The sequence below is a fragment of the Hevea brasiliensis genome, chromosome 15 (assembly GCF_030052815.1).
Source record: "Hevea brasiliensis isolate MT/VB/25A 57/8 chromosome 15, ASM3005281v1, whole genome shotgun sequence".
NCBI lineage: Eukaryota > Viridiplantae > Streptophyta > Magnoliopsida > Malpighiales > Euphorbiaceae > Hevea > Hevea brasiliensis.
This window is the reverse complement of record NC_079507.1, coordinates 74,097,175-74,124,568: the sequence shown is the minus strand read 5'-3', so window position 1 is coordinate 74,124,568 and position 27,394 is coordinate 74,097,175. Positions and strand designations below refer to the sequence as shown.

Here is a 27,394-nt window from a genome sequence, read left to right as displayed (position 1 = left end):
AGTGTCCCAATATCAAAAGTCTGCCTATGGCAAAGTAATTAACAGCCAGCATGTATAGGATTTCAAAGCATGTGCGAGCCAACAGCAATCATCCGTCTTGTGCTATCAGATGAATCTTGCATTATTTCATTGCAATAAAATCCCTGCGCCTAAGCTGTTGCTGCAGATGGACACTTCCTCAGCGTATTCCACAATATACAATCCCCAGAAATAACCTGTTAAATTAAATAGAATGAGTATAAAACAATACACACACATATGTATAATTCTGGTTCAAGTATTTGTGCCGTCAATGCAATTGGAAGAAGTGAAAAAAGATTATATTAACATCTATTCTGGAGAGGCTTCATAAATTTATTTTACAAGGACACATAAAGTTGGGGCATATTGGAAATGAATGTGATAAAACTAAACAAAAAGGAATGATATCAGCAAATACAAGGAATCTAAACAAATTAACTCAAGATACAACAACTTCTTTGTCCTTTGATTGAGAGTTTAAGATATCAAAAATTTTAATAAACTAACGTAAAGACATAGTGGTGTCAAAATTAAATATTGGAAGAACTCAAACAGGAAAGAAGCAGAAGAAGATATGAGCAGCGGTGACAAGAAAAAGTTCTAGGGATACAACTGAAATGCGCTCGGGTAGAAACCTCTGCAAATATGTTCACACGTTACATTGACAGACAATAATAAACCAGTTTCGACTTTCAGACGAAGTTAATCAGTTGCTTGCTTATAGTTTGTCTATATATTACAAGATTTAAAATGATGGGATTTTGAAGACAAGATTACCTGAGTTGACAACTCCATGGGCGCTTTAACCGCTGGATAGATGCTCACCTATTTTCAGCATGATATGCAAGAAAGCTAGCAAATAATTGTAAGGCAGAATATTTCATAAGTCTCCTTGTAACTTCTTGTTAATGTGCCTTAAATGTCTATTTTGATGAACACAGGTATGCACAAAAAATGCATAGAATGCTTTTTGTAATTCATATTTTGCAAGACAAACCATATGGTGGCTCTTCAGGCTTAGGAGAAGCCCATTTGACCCGAGTCAATAACTTTTGTCCATTTTAGGATGAGCACCTGCTCGATGCCCTAGCGCTTTTGAGTAAAATTGAAACAAAATCAGTAACTTACGACCCAAACTGGTAAAATTAAAAGCCTAGGGATATTATTGAAAAGGTGCACACAGTTTATATATATATATATATGTAGAAATGTTACTCTTATACCAGCGTTGCATCTGCAAATGTGCACTTGTTATATTATGGAAGATCAACTGCTCTTATACATTAGAGAGTAAGAAACTCACAGATTTAGGATCAATAGATATTCCAGATATGAAGCCCCAGCAATCTTGAAAGATATCTGTAACAAAAGTACCATGTTATTTATGAATTTAGGTGTCTTGTAGAATGCATGAAACCAACCAAAGATAAATAAATGGAGGCAAAGCCCATACATTGGCATGATTATATGCTTGCCAGCAAAATGGCCCTTTAGATCAACTGGAGGAAGATCCTTCGTTTTCCCTATTAAGAATTCTTCCACATTTACCATATTGTTCGCACTCTCTGCTTCAATATCACTTTCTCCTTCACTCATGTTTTCAGAACCATACTTGGAGGAAGGCACTCTTTGAATTTGCAGTGGTGCAAATCGAATTGTTCCAGATAAAGTTGCTTCAATACTTTTCCCAGTAAGGTTCCTACCACTTGGAATAATTTTCCATTCAACTGAGTGCCCTGTTTTTGAAACTGCTCCAACAGAAGGAGTCCCATCAAAAGATACAACTCTTCTTCTTGGAAAAGGCATAGTCACATTACAGAACTCCATTGTCAAAGGAGCCTTATAACCTTTCATTATTTGCACCTTGAATAGAAATGCACCTTCATCTTCAAAGACCACTGACAATGGTAAAATCCTATTATAGGAGGACCAAAGGCACAATTTGCCTAGGAACGCACCAAAACAAAATTGCCTAATAGTGGTGAAAACATCATAGCCTGCTTATCCACATCTTGTTTTGGAAATTGAGCACAAGGAAGGAAAGATAAAACCTCAACATGAACCTTTGTTCAACCCTGTCAAATGTGCAAGCCTTCCAATTTTGCTCGACAGTTTATTTGGCCTGAGATGGATAGAGTGTCTGAAATGTCATCTCTATCATACATGGCAGCATGAACAATCTCATGAACTATGAATAGTATTCTTTGTTGTCCTTTGTAAAGATATGGTTTCCATGCTAGTTGTTTTAGGTCTGATGGGGGCAGATCTAATGAAGAAAAACCATTAACCTTGATGGTGAAAACACTGGAGTGGTTTAGGTCCAGAGGCCTGTAAAGAAAGAGTAGATAAATGTAAAAAACTATCAGATCAAATTGGAAAGGTGCCAAAGTCTGTTAAGTCAGCTGAAGAAACTGTTAGTTTGTTACAGTCGACACGTACAAGTCAGTTAGAAAGTAGTTACTTTGGCTCTGTATTTATATGCTAGCTACTTAGCTCAAAACATATCTTCTGTAATCTCTCTTTTCATTCAATAAAATTTCTTTCTTCAAATTTTCTCATGGTATTAGAGCGGTTATTTTTTCTTAATTCTTTGCAAGGTTGAGTTCTTCCTTTGTTGATTTTTGATTTTGCTATCTGTTCTTCATGGTTGCGAACAGTGATCCAACACAAAATCCTTTTAATCCATATTATTTGTAGCCAAATGAAAATCCCGCACTGAATTTAGTGTCTCCTGTACTTACAGGTCCCAATTATCACTCTTGGTCTAGGGCAATGCAAATGGCTCTTTTGTCTAAAAACAAACTGAAGTTTGTCGATGGTTCTTTGACGATTCATGCAACTACAAATCTTCTTTATTGTGCTTGGGAACGATGCAATACAATGGCTCTTTCATGGTTAATCCATTCTTTCTCTCCATCTATTACTTGTACTATTCTTTGGATTGATAAGGTAGTAGATGTTTGGAAAGATCTGAAGGAGAGGTTTTCTCAGGGAGATATTTTGCAGATTTCAAATTTACAGGAGGAGATTTTCTCTATCTGTTACTGATTACTTTACTGAATTGAAGATTCTTTGGGATGAATTACTAAATTTTAGGCTAATTCCTGTCTGTTCATGTGAGAATTCATGTACATGTGGAGCATTTTTGAAAATCAAGAAGTATCATGATCATGACTATGTCATTAGGTTTCTTAAAGGCCTAAATGATCAATATGCTACTGTTAAATCTCAAATTATGCTTCTTGATCCTTTTCCTTCCATCAATAAGGCTTTTTCTCCAGTGGTGCAACAAGAAAGGCAGTTAGCTCCTATTTTGGCCACTGAACCAAAGGTGTTTGTGAATAGATCAGTTAGATATGATGTGTCAAATTCTGCTGCAAGTTCATTTTCTGCTCCTAAGACATTCACTGGTATACCAAAACAGTTTTCTTCTGGTAGAGATAATAGATTTTGTACTTATTGTGGAAAGCCTAGACATACAATTGAGACATGCTACAAGAAGCATAGTTATCCTCCTAGTTATAAACCAAGAGGTTATTCTGTTGTTGCTAATAATATTTCTGGCAGAGCTGAAGTTAAATCACCAATAAATACACCTATTTCTCTTGCTCAAGGAAGTAATGGCAATTTCAACATTGGTTTGACTCAAGAACAACATCAAAATCTGATAGCATTGCTTTAAGCATCATAACTTGATTCTACACTTCTGTTCCCAACTCTAATTCATATCCTAATTCCACTCTTGTCACTAATTTAGTTTCTTCTTTTACACCATAGCCAGGTACTCATTTTATCTTCTCTTACTTTACTGATTCTCATAAATGGATCATGGATACAGGTGCTACAGACCATGTCACATATTCAATAAGTAATTTCATTTTTTTTAAATCCATTTCTCCCATATATGTTACTCTTCCTAATGGTGTTAAACTTCTAGCACTATTTCTGGCATTGTTCAACTTTCTAGCTCTTTATTTCTTCAAGATGTTCTTTATATGCCTAATTTTCACTTCAATCTTATTTCTGCTACTAAACTTTTATCATCCACTAACTACTTGCTCATTTTTCATCATCATAAATGTTTCATTCAGGACCTGAACAAATGGAGGATAGTTGGTACAACTAAAGCTCAAGGAGGACTATATGTGATGCATAGTTCTGTAAATCCACATCTCATACATCTCTAGCTACTTCCACCACATTTGACACCTCGCACTATAGACTTGGTCACCCTTCTACTTCTAGAATAAAACTTTTACAGCATTTCTTTCTTGATGTTACTTTTACCAAAAATAGTATATGTGAAATATATAACACCCCTCACCCGACTAAAGTGTAGCCGAGCAAAGCATGTCATACTTGGTGCCGGAGCACCCCATTTTATCTTACTTTATTCCTTTAAAAATTTTGTTTTTGTATATTTTAATATCAATTATTTTTCTATGGAGAAACCAACGGAGTTTCCCCTGTTTCTATTACCATTTGGTGTATTTCACCATTCACCTATTTGAAATTTCAATAATATTTTCAAAATAAAATCTTATAATCATCTCATATTTCAATATCATCCATGTATTTCAATTCTCACATTCATTTCCATCCACTTTCCCTCATACTCCATTCACATATCAAAATTCTCATACTCAACTCAACTAAGCCTTTATCCCAAAACTTTGGGGTCAGTTATATAGATTCGCTTTCTCCACTCTAAACGATTTTGGGTTAAATCCTCAGAAATTTGTAATGCTTCTAGGTCATGTTATACTACTTTCTTCCAAGTCAATTTAGGTATATCCCTTTTTTTCTTTTCATTTCATTCAATACTTTCTAATGTTTTTAATTACTATGTTCTTAAATAATTTTAATAATTTACACTGCCCAAGTAACCTATGACAGGCTGACTAAACTGGATAACGGGTTATTGGCACTGGATACCGCAGTGCCTCGTGCTGTCATACCATGGGACGCGGAACGTCAACCACATATGCAATCAATATGGCTAAAAAGCCATGATAACACATAATCGGGCATAAAAGCCATGAGTGCGGGCATAAAGCCATGAATATAGGCATAAAGCCTTACGCAGTACTGCTAAAACAATAGCCTATTGACATGCTAATCTATCCAATCTGACACACGTGTCTAGGCAATACATGGGCACATAGTACCATTAAATGTTAATATATTATGTTTTATAACTTCATTATTTCATGACAAATTCTATAATTTATACATTCATTTGATCATTTATATGATCACAATTCACATCAATTATCTTTCTTTACCATTGTACTCAAAATATTTTTTCCTTCTACAATAATGAGAACTCATATCTCATTCATACATTAATATGGTTTATTTATTTATTACACTATTTATATAATTTATCATTTGAAATTCAAGAAATGTTTTTGCTTACTAAGTATTTATGATTACTCTTAATTTCACTCATGTACCATTAAGTGTCAATAGGTTTTATTTTATTTCCTAGTTGGAATACAATGTCCAAATTCATTTTTATCTAATGCATATGTTCGTAAATTTCATTTGTATAGTTCATTTATAATTTCATCTCTAATCTATCACACCAATTCATATGTACATAGGTTCAAGCAAATTTTTATTTTTATTCAATAAAAAGGAAAGTCTCCAAATATTATTTACACATCATTTATACCTTTAATATTTCATTTATAGTAATTGACAATTCACATTTCAAATTATATCAACTATTTCTCCTAAGTTCTATTTGTGATGAGCCTATAAATCCCATCAAACTAATCACATGATTTAAACAAACCTTAAATCATTTAAGTGAGATATCATTAGTAATTTAAGTTTTGGTCATTTGCATTCATTTCATTGAGGTTACTATTCACTTAACTATTCCTACACAAAAGTTGATTTTTTAATACATAATAGATTTGTTGAACCTAAGTTCACCAAGATACCATATTTTGCATTTTATTTTTGCTGCCATTGATTTTCAATACCATTTCAAAACTTATTTTATGTTATTCAAAATTTTCAGATTTCATAACTTAAGTTTACTGTTCCATTGGTCATTGTTACAGTGGAAATTTAACAAAATTCTATTCATCAAAGTTGTTCCTTTATGTGTCTTCTTTAATTTTCTTTTTGAATCACTCCATTTGGTGTTTTGTAACTCAAGTTATGGTCAATTTACTATAACTGGTCGGATTGGTCTTTACCCATATTTTCTGGGCAAATTTGGTTCTACCAGATTTGGTGTCCTAATTTAGACTAGCAATTTGAATTGGTTATGGTCATAATTTGAGTTCTTCATGAAAGTTGTTCTAAATTGTTCAAGCTTTCCATTGCCATAAAAATCTTGTCATTTGGACCTCTCTACACAAAGTTATGGCCTCATTTTGTCAATTTTTCTAGGTCCAGAATTGGTTGCCGGGATTTGAAAAATTTTTAGGTCATCCTAAGTTGGTTTTTTGGGCAGGCTTTCTTCATCAAAATTATGTCATTATGTGTCTAAGTTCACCTCCAATTTGTCTTGCACCAATTGAAGCTACACAAACCAAGTTATGGCTGCCCAAACACACTAGACTAAAGTCCAGACCTACTGGCACAACAGGGCAGTATACCAAATCCCTAATCTAATGCCACAATTCTCTTCATTTTGTGGTCAAGCCTTACCAAATGGTCACTAATTAACCATTAAAACACCAATTGAACCTCCAAGCACAAAATTCCCAATTTAGTCCCAAAACCCTAACTTCCAACTTCCTACTCATGCATAACACTTGGACTTCAACCTCTAATCCATACACACTCCTCAAACACCATCATTAAACCAATTTAATTCAGTTTAAATCATCAAAATCATCACTCACTTAAAGCTGCCAAAATTCATGGGTGGTTATACGTATATATTTTCTTTTATTCTTCAACAAATTGAACTCAATTTAGCTTTCTAAACAAAAGATAGGAAGGAAGGAAAGAAGTATATGCACTAACCTCTTTGAGCAAAGATCTTGAGATGTCCAATCTTTACTTTCTTTTAATTTCTTGGTAGCCAATCACTTCCCCAAGGTCTAACTATTAATTTTTGTGTTGGAGGTTATGAGTTTTGAAGTGTGTTTGCATGGGAATTCAAGTTTGTATGAAGAAAAATGGTGAGGAACTTTGCAAAAATGGAGTTCGGCCAAGGCTAAGAAAAATGAGGAAGAATATCATTTTCTTCCTTTTTAATAGATTTTTATCTCTTATTTTATGTGTTGTCAAGTTTTAATTGGGTGGGAGACTTTAATTACATCATGCATACGTAATAATTCTAATTAAATTTTAATTTATTTTATTTTCTTTTTCTTCTTTCTTTTATCAATTTTTGATTAAATTTTTAGCAATATTTATTCATATTTTATGTTACAAATCTTACTTACTTGAATGGACAAGTTGGTCAAAAATCATCTCTGAAGGCGAAATGACCAAAATGCCCTTCATTTTGCTTAACAGATTAAAATTATCTGTACCAATCTAAAAATTTTTCTAAGCATTTTCTTGGCATTTTAATGCCATCGAAACCTCAATGACTCTTCTCTGAAGTACAAAAATTATTTCACGGAATTTTCCTTGGGTTTAGAGCCACTAGCTATGAAGACAGTAACTTCCCGTTAGGATCACCCATCATCGGGGCATCGGCTCATTTAACTTTGTTGTATTTTATTTCTAAAATTTTTTCTTAATTTTTCTTACACTTATTTGAATTATTTATGACTCCTCACTCTAGTCTAATTATAGTTTCAGACATTTTAACTGTCTGGACAGACCTTGGTCACCAGAATAGTAGAACGTATGGACTATCTAAAATAAAGGCGTTATAAAATATGTCATTCAGCTAAGCAAAAGAAATTGTCCTTTCCTGTAAGTGAATCTCAATCCAATAAAGCATTTGATCTTATCCATGTGGACATTTGGGGTCCATTTTCTATTCCCTCTATCCATAATCACAAGTATTTCTTGACTGTTGTTGATGATTATACAAGGCAAACTTGGGTTTTTCTTTTGCAGTTAAAATCATAACCAAGACAAATTCTGCAGTCTTTCTTTCTTTTAATTGAAACTCAATTCTCAACGAAATAAGGGTCATTAGAAGTGACAATGGTCCTGAGTTTAACATGCCTATTTTCTATTCTGCAAAAGGGACTATTCACTAAAGTTCTTATGTTGAAACTCCTGAGAAAAATGGTTTGGTTGAAAGAAAGCACCAACATATTTTAAATGTTGCTAAATCCTTACATTTTCAAGCTAATCTTCCTAAATCATATTGGTGTTATACCATTACTCAATGCAGTTTACTTAATCAATAGAATTTCCTCACCTCTTCTACAAAATAAATCTCCATTTCAACTTCTCTATAATCATTTACCTAATATCAGTGATCTTAAAGTCTTTGGTTCTCTCTGCTATGCTTCTACTTTGATAGCAAGTAAGTCCAAATTTGACCCTAGGGCCAAGAAATGTGTTTTTCTAGGCTATAAACTTGGTACCAAAGGTTATATCTTTCTTGATTTTCACACTAGAAACATTTTCATCTCTAGAAATGTTGTTTTTCATGAACATTTATTTTCATTTCATTCTGAACCTCCTTTTTTTCCACCTCTCTCTTTGCCTCAAGATTCTACACTTTTGTTACTGGTTTTTTTTTTTTTACTCCTCCACACTGTTTTACTACTTCTCCATCTCCTGATCCTCCCATATATAATTCTCAACCTATAAGACAATCAACTAGATTAAGAAAACCTCTTTCTTACTTACAGGATTATCATTGTAACCTTCTCTCCACTTCATTTGCTACTGAGCAGTTCTCCAATATAGGTACCTTTCATCCCTTATCTTCTGTTTTGTCTTACTCTCATATATCTCCTACACAAAAACACTTTAGCTTGTCCATTTCTGTCCATCATGAGCCTAAGACTTACAATTAAGCTGTGAAACATGATTACTAGAAGCAAGCAATGCAGACAGAGATAGATGCTCTTGAATAAAACAATACATGGTTGTTAGTGACCTTCCAAAAGGAAAGAATCCTATAGGTTGTAAATGGGTGTTCAGAGTCAAATACAAGGTTGATGGGACAATGGAAAGGTATAAGGCATGCTTGGTAGCCAAGGGTTACACGCAAATAGAAGGTGTTAACTACTTCAACACTTTCTCTCCAGTTGCAAAGATGACAATAGTGAGGTTACTATTGGCTTTAGCTGCTACAAGTAATTGGCATCTTTAATAACTTGATATCAACAATGCATTTCTTCATGGAGATCTCCATGAAGACGTTTATATGCTACTCCCACTAGGTTTCATTACTTCAAAACCTAACCAAGTATGTCATCTCAAGAAGTCCTTGTATGGCCTAAAATAGGCTAGTACACAATGGTTCTCCAAGTTATCTCAGGCTCTCTTATCTCTAGGCTATAAGCAATCACAGTTAGATTATTCTCTTTTTGTTAAACATTCTGATACAGATTTGATAGTATTATTAGTCTATGTTGATGGCTTGATACTTGTGGGGACAAATTTGTCTGAGATTAACAAAGTAAAAACCTTCCTTGATCATCAATTTAAAATCAAGGAATTGGGGGACTTGAAGTATTTCTTGGGTTTAGAAGTTATAAGAACAAACTCTAGTATTGCTTTAAATCAGAGAAAATATGCCTTGGATATTCTCTTAGACATAGGGTTTTTAGATTCTAAACCTGCTAAGACACCAATGGACAGCAAGTTGAAGTTAAGCCTAGCTGAAGGTGAACATTTGCTTGACACTCTTCAATACAGAAAGTTAATTAGTAGGCTACTTTATCTCACTTCCACCAGACCAGATGTTGCTTTTGCTGTTCAACAGTTAAGTCAATTCTTGGATAAGCCCACTTCTCAACATCTACAGGCTGCACATAGAGTATTAAGATATGTAAAAGCATCTCCTAGAACAGGCCTCTTTTTCCCTTCTCAATCAAACATTCAACTTAAGGCTTTTTGTGATTCAGATTAGGCAGGTTGTCTTGATTCTCAAAAGTCTATTACAAGTTATTGCATTTATCTTGGTTCATCTTTAATTTATTAGAAAGCCAAGAAGCAAACCACAGTATCTAAATCTTCTTCAGAGGTAGAATATAGGGCTTTAGCTTCAACTACATGTGAAATTCAGTGGCTTTCCTATTTCCTTCAAGATTTACATGTACCTCATCACCAACCTGCTCTTCTATTTTGTGATAACAAGTCAGCTCTTCAAATTGCAACCAATCCTACATTCCATGAATGCACCATACACATTGAAATTGATTGCCATATAGTCAGGGAGAGAGTTCAATCAGGTCTTATCAAATTACTTTCAGTTCATTCTCAAGCTCAACTTGTTGATATTTGTACCAAACCATTGCCTGTTGCTTCTTTTCAAGATCTCATTCTCAAGCTGGGAATGATCAACATTTATTATCTAGCTTACGGGGACTATCGGATGAAATTGGAAAGGTGCCAAAGTCTGTTAAGTCAACTGAAGAAATTGTTAGTTTGTTACAGTCCACGTGTACAAGTCAGTTAGAAAAGTAGTTACTTTGGCTCTGTATTTATATGCTAGTTACTTAGCTCAAAACATATCTTCTGTAATCTCTCTTTTCATTCAATAAAATTTCTTTCTTCAAACTTTCTCAAAAATTAGTAGGATTAAACAAATGCAAGTACACATTGGTTCACAACTTAAATGCTTGTAAAGATTTGAAACAAGAGAAACCATAAAAAGTACCAATCGAAAGGCATTGCCCTACTTATGAAATTTTGAAGTGCATCTTTATCCAAAGGCCTCAAACCAATTTTTGGAGCATTTGATGCAATAACTCCAATTACAGCAATGATGGATGGGGTTGCAAATGCAATTGGTGTGGCAATAGGTTTTGCCATAGAGGAGATCCCTGATATCCCTATGCTTCCAATTAAGGAATCCAACAGTCCTCTCACAAATGGTGACACACTTACAAACACCTTTGGATCCACCACATCACCAATAATTATGTCACCGATGGCTAACGCTACCATGAATGCCCTATAATGAAAATTTGAAAACCAATCAACTTCAAAGGCAAGTTATATCACTATGTAATGACAGTACTTTTCTTCCTTGACATAACAGAATGACATGTTATTAGTAAAGGAAAAGAAAAATGGAAGAAATGCATCGATTATTCCCAAGTTCAAAGAAAATTACTTTGAGGAGATTTAGAAATTTATTAGAAAGTGTGACACCAATTATCATGCTTTAAACAATTGATATATGGCTTAGTTGAATACAAGATTCCAACAAGGCATTAGCTTAACTAAAACCTTTATTGTATCAATGATTATTTTAATCACTTCAATGTTCAATACAATTGGCACTTGGAAAAAATTCAAATTGTTGGAAGTAAAGCTTATATGCAAAGCAACTAATTAATTTGTTGCATCTTGCATGATACTCAAGCACCACCCTGATAGGACACTTTAGAATAGGCCATACCTGAAATATCAAAGGGTAAATATTTAAAGGTTAAAAATAATGGAACAGTCATATCCAATTCCAAAAAGATGCAACATTTTCACTTATACCCTGTTTTGTACATGCAAAATGCTAAGATCGACTACAGATCAATTTATCCAATATTTGAGTGGTCCATGAGATATACTACAACACCATTTAGGGCCAATTTAAATCCCTATTTTGTGGGACATACAAATTCCATGAGGATAGATGCTGGAAGATGAAAGGCTTTCAAAATGGCAATGAGATGTGATAGGGAGAAATGGAGGATGTGAGGAGCACTTGCCACCCAAAAAAGGCCCAAACTCTAAAGGCCATCAGTGGCAGAAGATAACCAGAAACACCCACTGCTTACTACTATCAACATAACCAAAAGATAACCAGGCCACCAGAGCTTTATCAAAAATAATGTTCCAAGTAACTTACCATACCCTGTGATGGATGGAAGATCAGGCAGGAGGGAAGATATGCTTTCGTCCACTCCAAGAGCATTTCCACAATCAGATATTGAGCATAATCTTAAATATACTTTTAAATGCCTTGGCTCAACCAATGGTAATGCAACAATAAAATAAGGGCCCCTTACATGCAAAATTAAAGGCCATAAAAGATAACTCTCTTCTTCCCTCTCTGAGTCTATACAAAGGCTTATAATGTGGAGCATAATGAGGTCATCAACCCAGGAGTTTGACCCTTTAGCTGAATGATTCACGCTTATGCCATGCCTACGTGTTGAACCTTCACCCTTATGCCTGTTAGTAGTATGCCCTAGAGCATATCATTTAGTATGTATCTTGTACATATTTTTATTAATAAAAGGCATTTCCACTTTTCCGTTTACATAATATATTTATGTGTAATAGAAAAGGTCCATTGATATTTTGTTAGAAATATTATTCTTAAGTTGTTAAGAAAATGAGTGACAATATTTCTAACACGAAGTATCATAAATAGGTTCACAATCGAGGATACTTCATAATAAGGACATGACTTATCCAGAAAGATTGTATTCATGTTTGTTCCCAAGTTATTTATATGAGATATAAATAAGATGGAATGGTGAGTCTCATGCCATATAACAAACATGATAGGCACTTATAAATGATAAGTAGGCCGAACCAGTGACACTTATGACAAGCACATGGAGTTTACTCTTGTCAATGTTTTGTCATAAATCATATCAAGGCATATAATCTTTAGACACGAGATAGCAGTTATCTTGTATATAGGTAGTTTGAGTTTGATACTACTTTCATACTTGTGTATGGGTATATGGGCATGTGTTGGCTCTTACTAGTTATATATGGAGGTAGGTGTTGATCAAGATGGAATCTGTTCCTCTAAGTAAATAGAGATAAAATCCTATGTTCATTTAATTGTTCTTGATGTTTCAAGTTCCTGGCCAGGACAGATAGATTTATTCGTAAAAGAGTTTCGATGAGAAAATCTTTTAATCAAGAACTGGAATTAAAAGAGAACATAATATTCATAGCAAATGGAGTTTGACATAAACCATGACTCCAGCTTGAGTTGGGATTTTGTAACAGAGAGATTCTAGTGCATGGTAACATATGATTATAGGTTCATTTAAGGTAAACCTTATTACTAATTGGGTGGCCATAGCATGCTATGCTAGGTGTTAACCATGGTCTATGAGGTTCATAAAATGATTTAGAAAAATCATTTATGGTAAGAAAGAGTTCTGATGATATTAAGAGTTGATATCATGTCTCATTGCCAATTAGTGATGAGCCTAGTAAGTCACACACATACACAAGTTATCACCTAATTAAATATGATTTAATTAATTAATTAAAGAGTTTAATTGATTAATTAAATAGGTTTGGTTTGCAATTATTTTGCAAAGTCCCTAGCATGACTTGAAACTAAATCTAGATTATTGGATGTATAATATAAGTTAAATTTATATTTAAAGTGTTTAAATATAAATTTAATTAATGAGAAATTAATTAATAGAGATTAATTAATTAATTTATATTTGATATAAATTAATTAGAAGAAGAAAAATAATTATTTTTTGTTGAGAACTCAAAATTAAGACACAGGGGCATTTTGGTCATTTTGCAGTGTGACACGTGGCACCATGAGATGGTGACACATGGCATAACACATAAGCTTGTCAAATATTTTTTTAATCATGTAAGATGATTAAAATCAAGATTACATATAGGTTTGACACTTGGCACAATGTGATTGGGTTACTTAAACCTAGAGCTAATCAAAGGGTGACATGTGGCAAGGGTTTAATGTGTTAATCTAGCTATTTAAGTGTTGTTATGAGAAAATAAAATATAACCAGCAGCCACACTCCTTGGTCATGCCATTTTGCAACCCTCCCTCTTTTCTTCTTCATCTCTCATCAATTCAAAGAGATTAGCCATCAATCTCTTGAATTAAGAACACTAGAAATTGTTTCTAGTGTCCTGTTTACATCACTAATCTCTTAAAAGGCAGAACTTGAATTTCTAATTAATAGAAAAGGCTTTAGAAGCTGTTCAAGGGCTGCCATAGGTGTTCTTGGTGTGGACAAGCTAGAGGGACAACATCTGGTGTCCTGAAGACGAATCTCAAAGGCGCAGACACGCTGCAGTGCATCAAGAGGTTAGTGTAATCGTTCTTGATTTAATCTAGGGTTCTAAAATTAATCTGATTAATTTTAAAATCTTAAATGGCAAATACAGATCCAAAAACATATTAAAAGAGTTTTAATATGTTGTTTATCATTGAAATCAAATAGATAAAAATAAATCTTGCATGATGCATGTGACCCTAGGTGAAAATTTTTGAATTCAATGGTATAAACTTGTGTTTTTCACGCTTCCGTTCCTTCAATTGGTATCAGAGCCACTATATTTGCCATTTATATTGTTGATTATATGATTTAATTGTGTGATTTGATCATGAGATGATTGATCCATTGCTGGTTGGAGCAAGAGGTGTGGCGGCATGCTTGATGAACTCCAACATGGTGCGCATGGCTTTGGAAGATCATGGTGCGCATGGTTGTTATTAAATTCTGCAATTGTTGCATGATGAAAGGTTCATCATATGACTAATTAAAATGTTTAATTATGATTTTTAATCATACAATTAAATTATGATTCAAATCAGAATTTTAAAAATTGTTTGAATGTGATTCAAATCTGAATTTTAAAAGTTGTTTGAATGTGATTCAAATCTGAATTTTTAAAGTTGTTTGAATCATATTTAAATCTGATTTTTTAAAATTGATTGAATAAAATTCAGATCTGATTTTTTAAAAAATGTTTGAATGTGATTCAAATCTGATTTTTAAAAAAATGTTTGAATGTGATTCAAATCTGAATTTTTGAAGTTGTTTGAATGTGATTCAAATATGAATTTTTAAATTTGTTTGAATGAGATTCAAATCTGAATTTTTAAATTTATTTGAATCATATTCAAATCTGGATTTTTAAGTTGAATATGAGATATTCAATTTAATTTAAGTATGTATGTTTTATTTAATTATTAAATAGTGATATGCATGATGGATGATCTGGACTATAAAAGACCAATGTGATTGGATTTATTTCTTTTATATTTCTTTGGGATTGTAAATTAATTAATTTATTTTAATTTATTTTGGGAATGTATTATTAAGTTTGTAATAATTTTTGGGTTGTAATTTCATTTATTTAAGTTCTTGTAAATTCGCTTTGGTATGCCAAGGATTACTATGTAATATTGGATTGCAAGAAGTTCAAGGAGGTCAAGAGCATTGGTGGGACCAGTGGGAGGAATTCAAGATCAAATGTTGATTATGTACTCTTTCAGCAACTCTTGTAAAATGAATGAATGAAATGCACCTAGGAATGCCCTGATTCAATTCTTGGTGGCTCAGAATTGAATCCCTTAGAAAGTCCATGATCATACCATATTTACTGCTTATCCATGAATGCATGAGATGTATGGAAATGTATGCAATTATATGATATATGCATGCTAAATGGATAATGTGCAAAGTGAGACCTTAATAGTAATTAGAATGACCATAAAATCTTCCAAACAAATGATTAAGTTGGATATGCTATAATTAAAGTAATTATAACATTGGCCCTCCATTGGGGCAGTTATTTTAAGAAATTTTAAATAGTTGCATGAGATGCAATTAATTTAAGAGATTTTCTTAAGAATAATTGTTAAGCATGAGATGTTGTAAATATGTAAATGGTTTGGTGGCCAATATTGAATGTACCTGAGGACATTAAAATTATTTACATAATTACTGGCTCAATGAGATCAACTTAACTAATGCAAGATAAGTCAATAATGGATGTACCTGAGATTTTGAGCATTAGAGGCTAGGTAAAGGATTGAACCTCACATGAGATGTGATGGGCAAGGAGTTGCCCACTTATAGTCTATTGTAATTCCAATAATGGATGTACCTGAGGATGATCAATAGAATTATAAGAATTCAATCACCCACTAGAAATCCATCCAACTAGGATTTCCGTTTCCTACTTTGGAAGTGTAGGATTCGCTAAGTTAGTGGGAGGACCAATTTGATTAAAAGACCATAATCATTTTGGTTAATTACATGATACATTTACTAATTAATCTGGTTATTTTCTGCAGTTAATTTTTTGATAAAAATGAGCACAAAACAACCACCACCATCCAATATCCTTGCGAGCATACTTGATCACAATAGGTTGACAGGACCAAATCTGTCTGATTGGCTAAGAAATTTGAAGCTTGTCCTGAACCTTGAACATATAGGATATGTTCTAGATTCAAATGTTCCTGGTCTCTTACCTCCAGAGGCCACACAAGAGGAACATGATACTTTGGATAAGTGGAAGGAGCATGATATGAGAGCTAAGTGTTACATGCTTGCTTCCATGAGTAATGAGTTACAGAAGCAATATGAGAATATGCAGAGTGCGAGTGAGATCCTCCTTCACCTACAAGAGTTGTATGGTGAGTACAGCAGGAATGCTAGGTATGAGATATCTAGACAGCTATTCCGTATGAGGATGTCTGAGGGACAGAATGTTGGGGATCATGTCCACAAGATGATTCGGCTGATTGAGCAGTTGGAACATCTTGACTTCAACATGGATTTCCAACTACGCATTTAATTTGATCCTTCAGTCCCTTCCTGAGTCTTTTGGGAATTTTGTGACAAATTTCCATATGACTAAACAGGAATGCACCTTAGTTGGTTTACTCAACATGCTGGTTATTGCCCAAAAGAATATGCCAGGCAATAAAGGGAAAGAGGTAGCTTTGGTTGCATCTTCTTCTGCTGGAAAGTCCAACAAGAAGAAGGGCAATAAGAAAAAGAAACCTCAGATTCCTGGTCCTTCTAAGAAAATAGCTAAACAGAAAACAAAGACCAAAGCTGACAAAGGCAAAGGAAAGTGTTTCCATTGCCAGTAAGAAAGTGTTTCCATTGCCAACAGGAAATTGTTTCCATTGCCAGTAAGAAAGTGTTTCCATTGCCCAGAGTATAACAATCTAAATTAATGCAATGCCATGGTGAAAACCAACTCAAGTTCAAAAATATATTTGGCACTTAAGGTTATTTCATGTTGCAGAAGATAGGATTGCAAAACTGGAGAAAATGGGGATTCTATCCTCATTGGGCTCTGAGCCTACTCCAACTTGTGAATCTTGCCTTCAGGGTAAAATGACTAGATCACCCTTTGTTGGACAAGAGCTAAGAGCTGAAAATATTTTGGAGCTAATACATAGTGATGTATGTGATCCATTTAAAGAAATGGCAAGAGGGGGTTTTCATTATTTTATTACATTTACTGATGATAAATCAAGGTTTGGGTATTTGTATTTGATGAAATACAAACATGAATCTTTTGAAAAGTTCAAAGAATTTAAATCTGAAGTAGAAAATCAAACAGGAAAGAATATTAAAGCTCTTCGATCAGATCGTGGAGGTGAATATTTGAGTACTGAATTTCATGAATACTTGAGAGAGCATGGCATTGTTTCTCAGCTGACTCCTCCAGGAACGCCACAGCTGAATAGTGTATCTGAAAGGAGAAATCGTACCCTATTGGATATGGTACGTAGTATGATGAGCTATACTGATATGCCAATTTTCTTTTGGGGATTTACATTAGAATCAGCTTTGTATATTCTGAATAGGATTTCATCAAAATCAGTTTCTTCCACACCTTATGAGATATGGCATGGAAGAAAACCAAGTCTTAAGTATGTTAAGATTTGGGGTTGTCTAGCTTATATCAAAAAACTGAACACTAATAAATTGGAGACCAGATCAGAAAAAGGTCGATTTGTTGGATATCCAAAAGATAGTTTTGGATATTATTTTTATTTGCCTACTTCATAAAAGGTTGTGATAAGTAGAGATGCCACATTTCTTGAACAACAGTTTGTTCAAGAAGGAGGCAAAGGAAGGCAAATAGAGTTAGAATTGGAGAATTCTGACCAACCAACAGATCAGATGGATATAGATCCATCTAGTCAACCAATACCCATTGATGAAACATCTACAGCTGTTCCTCGTAGAACAACCAGGGTATCTCACCCACCAGTGAGATATGGTTTTCTTCATGAAGAAAAACAAGAGTTGTCTACTCATGAAGAAGTAGATCATGGAGATGATCCACTTACCTATGAAGAAGCTATATCAGATATAGACTCTTCAAAATGGATTGATACTATGAAATCCGAGATTGATTCCATGTATAAGAATCAAGTTTGGGATCTTGTTGACCCATCTGAAGGTATTATACCTATAGGGAACAAATGGGTTTTCAAGAAGAAAATTGGTTCTGATGGAAAGGTAGAGACCTATATGGCAAGGCTAGTAGCGAAAGGGTTTCGCCAAAGGCAAGGAATCGACTATGAGGAGACTTTCTCGCCTGTTTCCATGCTTAAATCAATTAGGATTTTATTAGCAATAGCTGCATACTATGATTATGAGATTTGGCAGATGGATGTCAAAACAGCTTTTCTCAATGGATACATTGAAGAAAACATTTTCATGGAACAACTTAGGGGATTTGAATCCCAAGATGGTTCCAAGGTATGCAAGCTAAAGCGATCCATTTATGGGTTGAAACAAGCTTCGAGGAGTTGGAACATCCGTTTTGATGAAGCCATTAAATCCTTTGGTTTTATCAAAAATGAGGATGAGCCATGTGTATATAAGAAGGTTAGTGACAGTGCTATCACTTTCCTTGTCTTATATGTGGATGACATACTGTTGATGGGTAATGACACAGGTATGTTGACGACTATAAAGGTATGGTTGTCAAATACATTCTCCATGAAAGACTTAGGGGAGGCAACCTATATTCTTGGAATTCGCATCTATAGAGATAGAGCGAAAAAAATAATTGGTTTATCCCAAAGTCTATACTTGGAAAATGTGTTAAAGAGGTTTAACATACTTGATTCCAAGAGAGGATTGTTACCAGTGAGACGTGGTATCCATCTTTCTAAAGAGATGTCTCCAAAGACACTTGAAGAAAGAGATAAGATGGCCAGGATTACATATGATTCGGCTATTGGAAGTTTAATGTATGTAATGTTGTGTACTAGGCCGGATATCGCATATGCTGTTAGTTTGACTAGCAGGTATCAATCCAATCCAGGTTTGGAACACTGGATAGCTATCAAGAATATTCTTAAGTACTTGAGAAGAACTAAGGATTTATTCTTGATTTATGGAGGTGGAGACTTGCAATTGGATGGTTATACTGATTCTGATTTCCAATCAGATATCGATGATAGAAAGTCTACCTCTGGATATGTGTTCATTTGTAATGGAGGTGCGAGTTGGAAGAGTTCCAACAGAGCACGATCGCAGATTCCACTACAGAGGTGAGTATATTGTCAGATCGATGTCGCAAAGGAAGTCGCTTGGATAAAGAAGTTCGTGATGTAACTTACAGTAGTTCCTTCCATTGAGTCAAGAGTTCCCCACACCGTGACAACAATGGAGCGATCATACTGAGCTAAGGAACTAAGGTCTCACCCAAAATCCAAACACATAGAAAGGCACTACCACGTTATCGTGAGATATAGTTGGGCAAGGCGATATAGCCATGCAGAAATAGCATCACCAAAATCCAGTGATCCATTCACTAAGCCTATGTCACGCACTCAGTTAGACCGACATCTTGAGAAGATAGGTCTAAGATATTGTAATGAATGGCTCTAGTGCTAGTGGGAGATTGTTAGTAGTATGCCCTAGAGCATATCATTTAGTATGTATCTTGTACATATTTTTATTAATAAAAGGCATTTCCACTTTTCCGTTTACATAATATATTTATGTGTAATAGAAAAGGTCCATTGATATTTTGTTAGAAATATTATTCTTAAGTTGTTAAGAAAATGAGTGACAATATTTCTAGCACGAAGTATCATAAATAGGTTCACAATCGAGGATACTTCATAATAAGGACATGACTTATCCAGAAAGATTGTATTCATGTTTGTTCCCAAGTTATTTATATGAGATATAAATAAGATGGAATGGTGAGTCTTATGCCATATAACAAACATGATAGGCACTTATAAATAATAAGTAGGCCGAACCAGTGACACTTATGATAAGCACATGGAGTTTACTCTTGTCAATGTTTTGTCATAAATCATATCAGTGCATATAATCTTTAGACCTGAGATAGCACAGTTATCTTGTATATAGGTAGTTTGAGTTTGATACTGCTTTCATACTTGTACTGTGTATGGGTATATGGGCATGTGTTGGCTCTTACTAGTTATATATGGAGGTAGGTGTTGATCAAGATGGAATCTGTTCCTCTAAGTAAATAGAGATAAAATCCTATGTTCATTTAATTGTTCTTGATGTTTCAAGTTCCTGCCAGACAGATAGATTTATTCGTAAAAGAGTTTCGATGAGAAAATCTTTTTAATTAAGAACTGGAATTAAAAGAGAACATAATATTCATAGCAAATGGAGTTTGACATAAACCATGACTCCAGCTTGAGTTGGGATTTTGTAACAGAGAGATTCTAGTGCATGGTAACATATGATTATAGGTTCATTTGAGGTAAACCTTATTACTAATTGGGTGGCCATGGCATGCTATGCTAGGTGTTAACCATGGTCTATGAGGTTCATAAAATGATTTAGAGAAATCATTTATGGTAAGAAAGAGTTCTGATGATATTAAGAGTTGATATCATGTCTCATTGCCAATTAGTGATGAGCCTAGTAAGTCACACACATACACAAGTTATCACATAATTAAATATGATTTAATTAATTAATTAAAGAGTTTAATTGATTAATTAAATAGGTTTGGTTTGCAATTAGTTTGCAAAGTCCCTAGCATGACTTGAAACTAAATCTAGATTATTGGATGTATAATATAAGTTAAATTTATATTTAAAGTGTTTAAATATTAATTTAATTAATGAGAAATTAATTAATAGAGATTAATTAATTAATTTATATTTGATATAAATTAATTAGAAGAAGAAAAATAATTATTTTGGGTTGAGAACTCAAAATTAAGACACAGGGGCATTTTGGTCATTTTGCAGTGTGACACGTGGCACCATGAGATGGTGACACATGGCATAACACATAAGCTTGCCAAATGTTTTTTTAATCATGTAAGATGATTAAAATCAAGATTACATATAGTTTGACACTTGACACAATGTGATTGGGTCACTTAAACCTAGAGCTAATCAAAGGGTGACATGTGGCAAGGGTTTAATGTGTTAACCTAGCTATTTAAGTGTTGTTATGAGAAAATAAAATATAACCAGCAGCCACACTCCTTGGTCACGCCATTTTGCAGCCCTCCCTCTATTCTTCTTCATCTCTCATCAATTCAAAGAGATTAGCCATCAATCTCTTGAATTAAGAACACTAGAAATTGTTTCTAGTGTCCTGTTTACATCACTAATCTCTTAAAAGGTAGAACTTGAATTTCTAATTAATAGAAAAGGCTTTAGAAGTTGTTCAAGGGCTGCCATAGGTGTTCTTGGTGTGGACAAGCTAGAGGGACAACATCTGGTGTCCTGAAGACGAATCTCAAAGGCGCAGACACGCTGCAGTGCATCAAGAGGTTAGTGTAATCGTTCTTGATTTAATCTAGGGTTCTAAAATTAATTTGATTAATTTTAAAATCTTAAATGGCAAATACAGATCCAAAAACATATTAAAAGAGTTTTAATATGTTGTTTATCATTGAAATCAAATAGATAAAAATAAATCTTGCATGATGCATGTGACTCTAGGTGAAAATTTTTGAATTCAATGGTATAAACTTATATTTTTCACGCTTCCGTTCCTTCAATGCCATGCCCACGTGTTGAACCTTCACTACAAGGACAAAAAAAACCAATAACTACAGCGGAATGAAACAGTCTAACATAGCTATTCCCACAATTAAAAAGAGAAAAAAGTAATAGCATTGTACACAAGGAATTTAAGCAAAAATAAAACCTGTATAGTCGATGTAAAACTATTGAATTCATGTTAATTTTGAAACTATCAATAAGTTAAAATGATTAAAGTGCCATTATAAGCGTGAAGATTAATCTAGTAATGCAGCTACCTGAGGTGTACTTAAATCATCTTAAGTCAATTGATTCTTTGAAGTTTAGTAAAGCTAAAATGTATAGTAAAAAGAATAAGCTAACCTTTTGTAACACCCCTATTTGTATAGCCTGGTATATTTCACTGTTCCGGTGACCGGTGTCGGTCCGGACAATTAATGGGATTAGGGCCACACTTAAGACAACTTGAGAAGCCATAAACACAAATAATTAGTAATGTTTAATTAGTTAACTATAAATAAGAAAAACAGAACATAAGAGGTTAAACGAGCCGAGAGTCGCAGCGATGAGTGACCTTCTCGGGAACGACTGCGAAGTCATTTTAAACTCAAATTTCGAACTGTAAAAAGTGACGCCGCAGTCCTTAGGACCCTTATGAACACAGTGGAAAAGAGAAAATCACGAAAAAGAACTGTTAAGCCAGTCAAATAATTAGGTCAGGGAGCTGGAAGAAATATGGAATTATTTACAAATCGGGTTGAACCGGCGAGGGGTAATTTGGTCAATTGACCCCGAGGCTGACTCCTGACCTAACTGTCAAATAAAATCGGAGAAAAGAAAATTTTGGAATCGAGAATTAAATTAAAGAACTAATAGAAAAAAATAAATAGAAAAAAAAAGAAGATGGAAAAATCAAAGGTGATGACATTATGCATGATGTCATAAAGGATTAATTAATTTATTTTATTAAATTGGGATTTTTGGTCTTCTAAAAGGGGATAATTACTAACAATTAAAAAGAAAAAAATCACTTTCTTCCTCCCCATGTCCAACCGTCCCTCTCTCTCACCATTTCTCTCAAAAATCCTCCATTGATGAATATTTGAAGCTCATAAAACCCTAAATTTTCTTCATAATTCCCATAATTCCCAACACCAAATCTTGATATTAGACCTTGGTTAAGAACTTAGAAGCAAAGAAAGGAAGAAAAAGTGAAGAGATTGAAGTTGGAAAAAGCTTCAGCAAAGGTAAGTCTCCCTCTCCTAACTTAAATTAATTTATACTTATGAAAATGATGTTGAGCAAGTGAAAATTTAATGAAAAAAGGAAAGAAATATTGTGTTGAGGGAAAAAGGGAAATTCAACCAACTTGATGGGGGTTAGGGTTTGATGGAATTGATAGAATTGAACATGTAATTGAGGTTTGATGCATTAGAATGAGTTTAAAAGCTTTAATTAGTTGAATGGTTAAGTTGAAATTCTTAAATGTGATTAATTGCAACAAAATAGTGAGATTAGGGTTTTGAGGCAAATTTTGGAGAAATGCATAAATGATGACTTTGGTCTATTGTGAGATGAAAAATGGTCAATAATGACCAAAAGAGATGTGTGGAAATTGTGAGAATGGAAGTTAAATTCGTAGGTCAAATGGTCATGCTGCTGGCAGCATGACCAAACCAATTTTGAAGGACCAAAACAGAAATTTTATAAGTCCAATTGATATGCCACAAATTGGAGATGAAAATAGACATAAAATAGCACAATTTTCATTAAGGAACCATGGCCAAAAACTGACTAAAACTTGGTGAACCAATTGACCAAAGTGAAATGAGAGCAGTCACATCAAGACTAAATCGACCAAATGAACAGTAACTGTTCATTTAGTCTTAATTCGAGCTAGACAGATCAAATTGATCTGAAATTTTACTAGCAATTAGATAAGATATAGATATAAAACTTTTATGAAGAACACCAACCCAAATTATGCCATTAACCCATTCAAATTATTGAGCAAAGTTGAGTTACTGTACCTGCAAAACTGCAGGATTGCCATTTGAGCAGTAATGTTTGAATGGCTATAACTCTCTGTAGGAAACTCTGATTTAGGTGATCCTTAAACCGATGGAAACCTAAGACATAGTAGAACATTTTATGTGAAGAAAGTTAGACTAAATTATGAACTTAACTTGATCAAATTACTAAACAAAGTTGGATAAAAAACCTGCCAGAACCATAGTTGCAGTATGAACAGTGCACGTGAACAGTAATTGTATTTTAGCTATAACTTGAGCTACAAAACTCCGATTGGGGTGATCCAAAAATGAGAATACACTTAAGACAATAAGGAACATTTTCTATGAAGGAAGTTTTTCCAAATTCCAATAGTAGATTGGCCAATGGAACAGTGCAACTTCAGAGCACCAAAACAGAAAATTGGCAATTTTGCCAAAATGACGTAAGCTTTGAGAAAATGACCAAAACCAACAAGTTTAGTGACCAAAATGTGGTATGTGGGTGAAGTTGGAATTCCCATACCTATTAAGCCTTAGAAACTCAACTATTTGACTTGAATAGTGCAGTGAATAGTAACCCGAAACACAAAATTTAAAGAACGTCGAATTTAGCACGTTAGAGCTAGGTAATTGTGAAGCTAAATTTATTTTGGATTTATGTTAAGTTCTTGTACTGAAACATTGTAAAATTGTGTGTTTCAGTTGAAAAGAATATCGGGAAGGAACCCGAGGAACCGAGTCGAGGCTAAGGGACGACTCGCTTGAGGTTTGTGCACAATAAACCCTATTTAAGCATTTTATCCTTGAAAAATTGATTTAGTATGTATTATGAATTTATGAACTTTTGTGTTGCCACCTTGTGACCAAATTGTAACTTTGGAAATTGATTTGATTTTTGTATGCAATATTTGAATGAAATGTTTGAAATGGATTTTTGATTCACACTTAGCATGACAGATACTTATTATTCCTCCTCCATTTATGGGGTTGAGATCGTTTATTTTCCTCCCTCTCTGGCTTGCCAGTTGAGGTTGTAGATCGAATGAGTACTCATTAGCTAGCTAGCCACCTCCCTCATTGATTTTCATTAATGGGGTTGAGATTGCTTTGTCGTGGTGTACAACGCGGCATTGATCGGAAATTTTGTGTCATGGCTTAAGTTGTGTATGACTTTGGCAACACTGTGTTTATGAAATTGTTTGACTAAACTATGTTTAATAGATTATTTGACAAAATGGTGTTATTAGGAACTTTGATAATTGTTGAAATGTGTTTGAGAAACATTTGAATTGTGTTTGGCAATGAATGATTTAATTATTGCATTTTAAATTTTTATTGTGCACCACTGAGTATTTTTATACTCAGCGATAGCTTATTTTGCTGTCGCAGATAAGAGTAAGGGGAAAGCAGCAGAGTGAGCTGCTGTTGAATCGAGGACTACTCTGACCATTTTGTACGGGTATTATTTTATACCCTTGTAGATAATCTTGATGTAAATATAGAAATGTTATTTGTATCAATGTAAGTTGAGCAGTTGCAAATAAATTGTAATAATATTATTTTGGATTCTCTTCTGTAAATTTAATATTTGTTCATATGAATTTTCTGCTTTATGCTTTGTGAATGGAAATATTAAATATTTTGAGATGATTGAGTCATTGAAGGTTGGGAGTTGTGAAATATTTTTGGAAGTACTTTTTACAGGTCTTTGAAAAACTGGTTTCTCAAAATACAGAGGGAACTCTGTCAAAATTTTTATAAAATTTGCGGCAAAATTTAAAATGGACAAAAATTTTTATTAGTATTTAAACTTGAATAAATGTTTTAAATTCTTATCAAAATGCTCACCACTTCCAAAATGTAAGAAAATTGTTTTAAAATCCCTTGCAGGGTACTTAATGAGTTATCGGTAGGTGAAGTTCTGTAGTTCATTAAGAATTCTACGGGATCATGTTATGCCTTACAGAGGGGTAAGGTGTAACACTTTTTCTTCCTCTCCATAAATGTAGCAGCTATTTTTGAGTCATTTGGAAGAAAGGGTAGCAGAGTGTACTTAACAATATCCTCATTTGAGCTCTCGTTTTTGGTCTTGCAAGTAGCTTGCCACTGCTTCTCCACCACCCGAAACCTCCTATGTTATTTAAACATGAAGAAAATAATAAAAAATACATGAAATAAGCCAACCTTTAGACATAGCAAAGGAAGAAATGCATAATCCTCAAATCAACCACACTTATATCCAATTGACCTCATATTGAATCCCATTCATAAATTGAAATCCAATCAACATATTAGTAAGTAAAGATTGAAGATGCCAATCATTTATATAAGAGAGAATTTTGAATATACTTAACATTGATGTCTGTAATTTCCTGGTGATGCCCGGAGAAAATGACAACATTAAGATTGTTGATGATCCATAGAGCTCTGATGCTGCAACTGCCGGCATGTGGAACTTCACCTTCTCTTTATAATTTTGTCATTTGACACTCAAGTTAGAGCTGATACAAGAGAATAGTATATTAAATTGATTAGGAATAAAGAATATACTTCCATAGATGATGATCTGATCTCTTTATATAGGATATAAATAATAGTTAGTTATGATAAGTCAATTATACATTATATAGATATTATCAGTTACCATAATTATAGAATTATATTTCTATTTATAGTGCATAATTATAGGCATTGCTATATTTGATAATCTTATCAAGATTGCTTATCTTTAATCAAGATTCTTTTCTTTTATTAAGTGGTTCTTACAGTGGTTGAACCAATTGAATGAATCTCATGGTTGAACTATTAAATATCATTAGGATCATGGGCTATCCAAAAACTCGAGTTACTGAATTAATTATATATATTTTGAGGAGCTATATCATTAATCCCCTCCTCGAGTACGAATCTTTAAGTTCATTTACATATGGAAGCTTTGGTCATCCCCCTAAATTTTTTTTGTTGAGTGCGAACTATGGTCTTGATAAACTTGATAATGGTAGAATTTTCGCCTTAGGTGAATTTGTACCTTTGATTTCCTTAGTTTGGTAAACTATTTCTTAAGTGGACTTGCACCTTTAATTTGCTTACTTAGTGGGCTATCATTTTAAATGGGGTAAGCATCTTTGTTTTAACCTGATGGACTATCATCCTAGATGAGCAAAACGTATTTGTTTTAGCCTGGCAAACTATTACCGTAGATGGATCATTTTAGCTGGTGGATTATTGTCGTAGATGAGCTAAACATCTTTGTTTTAGCCTGGCAGACTATTACTGTAACACCCTCCCGGTAGCAACTCCGTACATTCTACTGTTCCGGTGACCGGTGTCGGTCCGGACAGTTAGAACGTCCGGAAAAATATTTAAACTAAAGTCAGGAATCATAATTAACTCAAATATTAATAAGAAAAATTTAGGAAAAATTTTAGAAATAAAATACAACCAAGTCAAATGAGCCGGTGCTCAAGCGAGGGGTAACCAGAGGTAAGTTGCGGTTCTCGTAACGAGGAGCCCTAGACCCGGG

At 33.9% G+C, this 27,394-nt stretch overlaps 1 pseudogene; it reads right to left on the bottom strand.

The window, feature by feature from the left end:
• Positions 1 to 149: 149 nt before the first annotated feature.
• LOC110670943 (AP-5 complex subunit mu-like) lies at positions 150 to 26,666 on the bottom strand (annotated as a pseudogene).
• Positions 26,667 to 27,394: the final 728 nt, after the last annotated feature.